Raw genomic sequence first — 7,150 nt, 5'->3', positions numbered from 1 at the left:
GTAGTGTGTGACACACTGATGAAGTCTGCCTTCAAATCAAATCAATTTATATAGCCCTTCTTACATCATCTGATATCTCAAAGTGCTGTACAGAAACCCAGCCTAAAACCCCAAACAGCAAGCGATGCAGGTGTAGAAGCACGGTGGCTAGAAAAAACTCCCTAGAAAGGCCAAAACCTAGGAAGAAAACTAGAGAGGAACCAGGCTATGAGGGGTGGCCAGTCCTCTTCTGGCTGTGCCGGGTGGAGATTATAACAAAACATGGCCAAGATGTTCAAATGTTCCTAAATGACCAGCAGGGTCAAATAATAATATTCACAGTAGTTGTTGAGGGTGCAGCAAGTCAGCACCTCAGGAGTAAATGTCAGTTGGGTTTTCATAGCCAATCATTAAGAGTATCTCTACCGCTCCTGCTGTCTCTAGAGAGTTGAAAACAGCAGGTCTGGGACAGGTAGCATGTCCGGTGAACAGGTCAGGGTTCCATAGCCGCAGGCAGAACAGTTGAAACTGGAGCAGCAGCACGGCTAGGTGGACTGGGGACAGCAAGGAGTCATCATGCTAGGTAGTCCTGAGGCATGGTCCTAGGGCTCAGGTCCTCCGAGAGAGAGAAAGAAAGAGAGAAAGAGAGAATTAGAGAGAGCATACTTAAATTCACACAGGACACCGGATAAGACAAGAGAAGTAGTCCAGATATAACAGACTGACCCTAGCCCCCCGACACATAAACTATGGCAGCATAAATACTGGAGGCTGAGACAGGAGGGGTCAGGAGACACTGTGGACCCATCCGATGATACCCACAGACAGGTCCAAACAGGCAGGCTATAACCCCACCCTCTTTGCCAAAGCACAGCCCCCACACCACAAGAGGGATACCTTCAACCACCAACTTACCATCCTGAGACAAGGCCGAGTATAGCCCACAAAGATCTCCGCCACGGCACAACCCAAGCGGGGGCGCCAACCCAGACAAGAAGATCACTTCAGTGACTCAACCCACTCAAGTGACGCACCCCTCCTAGGGGCCGCATGGAAGAGCACCAGAAAGCCAGAGAATCCCAGTGGAGAGAGGGTTCCCCTATCTAAGCATCTACTGCAATGTAGGGTTATGTTTGTCTGGTCATTGTTATAAATATTGTTTAAGTAGACACTTTAATATTGATGTGAAAACAAATGTTGACTGGTTCCCGGCCAGGCAAAGACAGCAAGGGCGGTTCGTTGCTCCAGAGCCTTTCCGTTCACCTTCACACTCCTGGGCCAGACTACACTCAATCATAGGACCCACTGAAGAGATGAGTCTTCAGTAAAGAATTAAAGGTTGAGACCGAGTCTGCGTCTCTCACATGGGTAGGCAGACAATTCCATAAAATTGGAGCTCTATAGGAGAAAGCCCTGCCTCCAGCTGTTTGCTTAGAAATTCTAGGGACAATTAGGAGGCCTGCGTCTTGTGACTGTAGTGTATGTGTAGGTATGTACAGCAGGACCAAATCGGAAAGATAGGTAGGAGCAAGCCCATGTAATGCTTTGTAGGTTAGCAGTAAAACCTTGAAATCAGCCCTTGCCTTAACAGGAAGCCAGTGTAGGGAGGCTAGCACTGGAGTAATATGATCAAATTTCTTTGTTCTAGTCAGGATTCTAGCAGCTGTATTTAGCACTAATTGAAGTTTATTTAGTGCTTTATCTGGGTAGCCGGAAAGTAGAGCATTGCAGTAGTCTAACCTAGAAGTAACAAAAGCATGGATTAATATTTCTGCATCATTTTTGGACAGAAAGTTTCTGATTTTTGCAATGTTACGTAGATGGAAAAAAGCTGTCCTTGAAACAGTCTTGATATGTTCATCAAAAGAGAGATCAAGGTCCAGAGTAACGCCGAGGTCCTTCACAGTTTTATTTGAGACGACTGTACAACCATCAAGATTAATTGTCAGATTCAACAGAAGATCTCTTTGTTTCTTGGGACCTAGAACAAGCATCTCTGTTTTGTCCGAGTTTAAAAGTAGAGTGTTATGTTGGTTCCTTATATAATGACAAACTGGGGTGTAGGTTTAACTACTTTTAATGAACATATACTTCAGCTAGAAAACTCCATGTTTAGCCATGCAAGGCATTCTTTAACCCTCCGCCTCCCGCATAGCCTGCTGGGTAACGTAGTCTAAATGTTATTAACACATAACAACACAACATCCAGTTCCTTATGTCTGAAACACAGGCTTCTAGTGAGGGCAATTTTGGGGCTTCACCATGTTTCATTGAAATGTTCAGCTGTGTGTCATCCGCAGGGAAAGTTTACATTTATGTTTTCGAATGACATCCCCAAGAGGTAAAATACAGTATATAGTGAAAACAATAGTGGTCCTAAAACGGAACCTTGTGGGGAACACCAACATTTACAGTTGATTTGTCAGAGGACAAACCATTCACAGAGACAAACTGATATATTTTCAACAGATAAGATCTAAACCAGGCGAGAACATGTCCGTGTAGACCAATTTGGGTTTCCAATCTCTTCAAAAGAATGTGGTGATCGATGGTATCAAAAGCAGCACTAAGGTCTAGGAGCACGAGGACAGATGCAGAGCCTCGGTCTGACGCCAATTAAAGGTCATTTACCACCTCCACAAGTGCAGAGTCAGTGCTATGATGGGGTCTAAACACCAAACTGAAGCATTTCGTATACATTGTTTGTCTTCAGGAAGGAAGTGAGTTGCAACAGCTTTTTCTAAAAAAAATTTAAGTAATGGAAGATTCGATAAAGGCCGATCGTTTTTATATTTTCTGGGTCAAGGTTTGGCTTTTTCAAGAGAGGCTTTATTACTGCCACTTTTAGTGAGTTTGGTACACATCCGGTGGATAGAGAGCCGTTTATTATGTTCAACAGAGGAGGGCCAAGCACAGGAAGCAGCTCTTTCAGTAGTTTAGTTGGAATAGGGTCCAGTATGCAGCTTGAAGGTTTAGAGGCCATGATTATTTTCATCATTATGTCAAGAGATATAGTACTAAAACACTTGAGTGTCTCTCTTGATCCTAGGTCCTGGCAGAGTTGTGCAGACTCAGGACAACTGAGCTTTGGTGGAATACGCAGATTTAAAGAGGAGTCCGTGATTTGCTTTCTAATGATCATGATCTTTTCCTCAAAGAAGTTCATGAATTTATGACTGCTGAAGTGAAAACCATCCTCTCTTGGGGAATGCTGCTTTTCAGTTAGCTTTGCGACAGTATCAAAAATAAATTTTGGATTGTTCTTATTTTCCTCAATTAAGTTGGAAAAATAGGATGATTGAGCAGCAGTGAGGGCTGTTCAATACTGCACGGTACTGTCTTTCCAAGCTAGTCGGAAGACTTCCAGTTTGGTGTGGCACCATTTCCGTTCCAATTTTCTGGAAGCTTGCTTCAGAGCTTGGGTATTTTCTGTATACCAGGGAGCTAGTTTCTTATGACAAAGGTTTTTAGTTTTATAGGGGTGCAACTGCATCTTGGGTATTGCGCAAGGTTAAATTGAGTTCCTGAGTTGGTGGTTAACTGATTTTTGTCCTCTGACGTACTTGGGTAGGCAGAGGAAGTCTGGAAGGGAATCAAGGAATCTTTGGGTTGTCTGAGAATTTATAGCATGACTTTTGATACTCCTTGGTTGGGGTCTGAGCAGATTATTTGTTGCGATTGCAAATGTAATAAAATGGTGGTCCGATAGTCCAGGATTATGAGGAAAACATTAAGGTCCAGAGTATGACCTTGACAGTGAGTAGGTCCAGAGACATGTTGGACAAAACCCACTGAGTCGATGATGGCTCCGAAAGCCTTTTGGAGTGGGTCTGTGGACTTTTCCATGTGAATATTAAAATCCCCAAACATTATCTGCTATGACTACAAGGTCCGATAGGAATTCAGGGAACTCTGTGAGGAACGCTGTATATGGCCCAGGAGGCCTGTAAACAGTAGCTATAAAAAGTGATTGAGTAGGTTGCATAGATTTCACGACTAGAAGCTCAAAAGATGATTATTATAATTTTTTTTGTAAATTGAAATTTGCTATCGTAAATGTTAGCAACTCCTCTGCCTTTGATGGATGCACAGGGGATATGGTCACTAGTGTAACCAGGAGGTGAGGCCTCATTTAACACAGTAAATTCATCAGGCTTAAGCCATGTTTCAGTCAGGCCAATCACATCAAGATTATGATCAGTGATTCGTTCATTGACTATAACTGCCTTTGAAGTGAGGGATCTAACATTAAGTAGCCCTATTTTGAGATGTGAGGTATCACGATCTCTTTCAATAATGGCAGGAATGGAGGAGGTCTTTATCCTAGTGAGATTGCTAAGGCGAACACCGCCATGTTAAGTTTTGCCCAACCTAGGTCGAGGCACAGACACGGTCTCAATGGGGATAGCTGAGCTGACTACACTGACTGTGCTAGTGGCAGACTCCACTAAGCTGGCAGGCTGGCTAACAGCCTGCTGCCTGGCCTGCACCCTATTTCATTGTGGCTCTAGAGGAGTTAGAGCCCTGTCTGTGTTGGTAGATAAGATGAGAGCATCCCTCCAGCTAGGATGGAGTCCTTCACTCCTCAGCTAGGATGGAGTCCTGTTTGTCCTGTTTGTGGGTGAGTCCCAGAATGAGGGCCAGTTATCTACAAATTCAATTTTTTGGGAAGGGCAGAAAACAGTTTTCAACCAGTGATTGAGTTGTGAGACTTTGCTGTAGAGCTCATCACTCCCCCTAACTGGGAGGGGGCCAGAGACAATTACTCGATGCCGACACGTCGGTAGCCCTGCCCCCTGGTAAACAGTGCATGATCGCTGGATGATTCGTTTTAAGTCTAATACTGCAGGTAATGGAGTCGCCAATGACTAGGGTTTTAAATTTGTCAGAGCTAATGGTGGGAGACTTCGGCGTCTCAGATAACGTATAGGGAGGAGTTGAGACCAGAGAAGGCTCGGCCTCAGACTCCGACTCGCTGCTTAATGGGGAAAACCGGTTGAAAGTTTCTGTCAGCTGAATGAGTGACACCAGTTGAACATTCCTACAGCATTTCCCTCCAGAAGCCACGAGAAAGTTGTCCGGCTGTGGGGACCGTGCGAGGGGATTTATACTAACGGTTACTATCTGTACTTACTGGTGGCACAGACGCAATTAGAAGCCATCATGTTAATGTCACTACTTAGCTTCGGCTGTTGGAGGTCCTGACGAACCATGTCCAGATAAAGCGTCCGGAGTGAAAAAGTTAAATGAAAGAAAGTTGAGTGATCGAAAAACTTCAAATATAAATGTAATTAAAAAGTAAAAACCGTAAAGTTGTCAGGTAGCAAAGTAAGGTTGGCAACAAAACACACAGCAACACGTAAACAAGTCTGCAAGTTGAATGGTGAATGGGAAGAGCGCTTCAATTAGTCTACCATGAGAAGTAGGCCTAAAAATATTAGCTAATTTTAATCGTGGCTATCAAAAAAATTAACACATGATTGCATTTGGAATTGTTGCGCAATGATTAGGCTTACAAAAGCGCTGTCTGACAGATTATCCACTCAAAGGCTCTGGATCTGTATGCTGTGCGCATGTGATTAATACGATTCATAAGGAATATACACAAGTGCCAATTTCATTACACTAAATTATGCAAATTAACCCATGGACGATAAGTATGACCAGTCAAATGCTAGGACATGTATCTTTATCAGATATGCTACTGCGGCTGCTATACAGATATAGGTATACAGAAGAATATTCGATCCCAAATTTTTGGGGTAAAGATAAGCATTATATTGTTAGATTATAGGCGTAACTCTGGTAGGCCTAAAACATTGTTCCTCAAGTTTAACTGTCAGAGTCAGTTGGAGTGCCAGTGTGCACTGCTTTCATATCATAAGCATGCAGTATAATAGGCTAATGGCCACACCCACTAAACCTTCGCAAAGGTTTTTCAACATTATTAAGGTAATATCAAAAGTATATCAAGCCATTGTTTATAGGGAAAATACGAGCAGGATATTATATCTAAGCAACCAGAACATTACAGTTGGAACTTCATTTGGCCAAGAAAAATGGCTCAACATAATGAAATAAAACACTTGCGAACTGGTTTTGAACAGGCTACAATATATTGCAGCAATTACCAATAAAGGCTAGTGCCTACCGTACCCAACACATGGCAACAATAGGCTAATGATATTTATTTTTACAACAGGCCTACTTAAAACCTATCCTAAACTAAATACAGAACACAAAATTCAAAAGACAGATTCAAACATAATTTAGCCAAAGAAAATGTCGCAGCAGAATGAAACAAGACATGTTTTACAATAAATAGGCCTACAATAATAACCATGATATACAATAATAATAATAATGATACAACAAATTATTATAAATACTAAGAACAAATAATTAAGTTCCAAAACTGCATCCTACCTGAATAGTGAATTGCGCAGTAGCTTGCATTCGGCCATATGTGCGGTATTAAGAAAGATTCTGTTAATGTCTTCTATCATGTAAATTACATAGAGTGCATGAATTGTGTTTATTAAAGGCCCATTTGTTCCTTACCCTGCTTAAAAAAATCCATGAAAATCCCCATGCATGGAAATCCTAAAAATGTGTGTGCTCAGATAGAATGTGATTATAGATTCATGCAACGCTTTACTAAATATTGTTTTGTTTTTTAAAATTGTCCTCCTGTCTAGCACCCCTAACTCACAGCGATGCACTCTTCCCACAGCTATGCAAAGGACCACATGTTATGTCAACATCAGCATCTCATTTACATTTTTGGCCCAAACAGTCATGAGCTAATATAGCACTGGCTGGTAGGTTCAGATATAAGGTAACATGTGGTTAACTCTGGGTTTTCCAGAAAATAGTTGAAAACAGAAAGTCTGTGTAACTAAAGTTTAATCAAGCTCAAGTCAAACGGAATGTTCAAGTTGCACAATACTGCACAGAAGTGTTTCATATCCCTCCCTCTCTAAAGCACAAATGCTACAGGGGTAAAAGTGACACTTTCAGTGAAAACGAATGGTTCAGCTACTTCAAAATTCCAACCTCATCAAAGACTTGGAAGGCTGAATGACAACATGTATACCTTCCTTTTAAGCCCTGTCAACTGCCATTTTATAACAATGTTAAGTGTTTCAAACATGGTTCCGAACGTTCTAAC

This window comes from Oncorhynchus kisutch, linkage group LG2 (assembly GCF_002021735.2).
Source record: "Oncorhynchus kisutch isolate 150728-3 linkage group LG2, Okis_V2, whole genome shotgun sequence".
NCBI classification, from domain to species: Eukaryota; Metazoa; Chordata; class Actinopteri; order Salmoniformes; family Salmonidae; genus Oncorhynchus; species Oncorhynchus kisutch.
This window is presented reverse-complemented; position numbering follows the sequence as displayed.